Source organism: Tupaia chinensis, unplaced genomic scaffold (genome assembly GCF_000334495.1).
Source record: "Tupaia chinensis unplaced genomic scaffold, TupChi_1.0 Scaffold144466_1, whole genome shotgun sequence".
NCBI classification, from domain to species: Eukaryota; Metazoa; Chordata; class Mammalia; order Scandentia; family Tupaiidae; genus Tupaia; species Tupaia belangeri.
In genome coordinates this window covers 31,150-32,933 of record NW_006204325.1, presented here as the reverse complement: position 1 = coordinate 32,933, position 1,784 = coordinate 31,150, and positions in this window count along the sequence as shown.

The window sequence follows — 1,784 nt, the reverse complement described above, 5'->3', positions numbered from 1 at the left end:
TTTACTCTCACTTTTCTGATCTCTGGTAAGATTCTGACACTACCATTGACATTGAAAGTAAAATACCCAAACCTCCTCTTCGTCAGTATCTGTGTTGAATAAAATGTTACTCTGTTATCTGTTATCTATCAATAGTTAATTATTTCAAATCCAAGAAAAGTAAATTTCTGTATATCAGAGTTTTAGAGAGCAGTGCTGTGTGCTTTTACAAAAAGCAAAAACAGAATGAGTGTCAAGAAAACAGTTTTCCAGACCTAGCTCTGCCCTTGGCTTTGTGATCTTGCAGAAGTCTCGACCTTGAGAGTCTTACATCGTCATTAGCACAAATATGCAATGGGAGCATAAAACCTTGGTGGTACTGACTAGTGGAGCATCAGGGAGCCATGGGGGAAATGACTTTTGTTACCTAAATTGTATTTTTATTTTTATGTTCCAGCCAGTGCAATAGTCTGTCCAGCCGTTGTTATTGATATAGAAAACTTCTTAACCATGCCTATGTGGCTTTTTGAGAAGACAATTAAAGTATTTAATGCACCAGCAGATGCTGTTCAGGCAAAGTTGCAAGTGAAGCAATGCACGGATCAGATGCCCAGAGAAGACATACGCAAAATTAAACACATATTGGTAATTTCTCTCTCCTTTATGCATAGAAGCTTCTGGTCAGCACACCAGCCAGGGGGGAGGTCATTTGGCTATTCCATGGGGGGTCTCACGTAGGGCTCCTACCTTGCTGCTCATCTTTGATCGGGTGACTCAGACCACAGGGTAGAAGATACCAGGACACCTGCTAAATTGAACTCACCTGCTCACAGCTTCCTGGGCATGTTCCTCTCTGGTCACCCCCTCTGGATACGATGTTTCCCAGTATCCTTCGTAGAAGGATAGCTGGGACCCAGTGCAGGGAGGTTGGAAGACCAAGATCTGCTTCCTTTTGTTACCTAGAGCTTTGCTGAAGGTGAGGTCCACTCACTCAGTGGGCACAAGTCCTAAGGAATCTCACAGGAGTCTTGGGGCTAAGGAACAGGGAGACAGAGGGAGAAGACTGGAGCTGGCCTCTATCAGGTGCAGCCCTGTTGGCTAGGGGTGTCTGGCAGCTTCTACAGAGCCAGGAGCCCACTCCCAGCTCCTTTGCCCCATGTTTCTTTCCTGACTTACAACTCCATTACCATTGCCAAGCATAGAGCCCTGTGCTGCATTATATTCTACAGTCCATGGGGTCCTGGAATACCTATATCCTGTCTTCATCAGGAAACCAAATATTTAAAAGGGCCTCTTGGCTTGTCTCTTTCTGAGTTTAAGCCCTGAAATTTAGGTGCAGATTCCCAGAGAAGCTATAATTTCATTGTTAAAAAGGACCCGGCCCAGAGGCAGAATTCCCACCTGGGGTTTGGGAATTCTGAAAAGCTGTCTCACAGTCCCATCCCAGTCCTATCCCACATCTTTTAGTCCTGGATCTCCCATGGGGGTAATAGTGGATGACATTCATTGTCCTCGAACCTCATAGAATATAACTCCTGAATGCTCTGCCCTGCTTGTCCCCCTCTCCTTTCCACTAGAAACCTGAGCCACACTCCTGGGCCACTTAAGGGTTTGTTTTCCCGACTTTGGAAAGGCTTTTCCCTATCATTCACTGCATGTCTACGCTTAAGATTTCCCCTCCCCTCCACACACACTCACCAGATTTCTGCCTCTGCCCTCCCAGGGGCTGTTGTTGGCAGAATTTCCATTGATCTCTTGGGTCTGTTAACATGTCTCTCCAGGAGCACCATGACTGACACCAATTT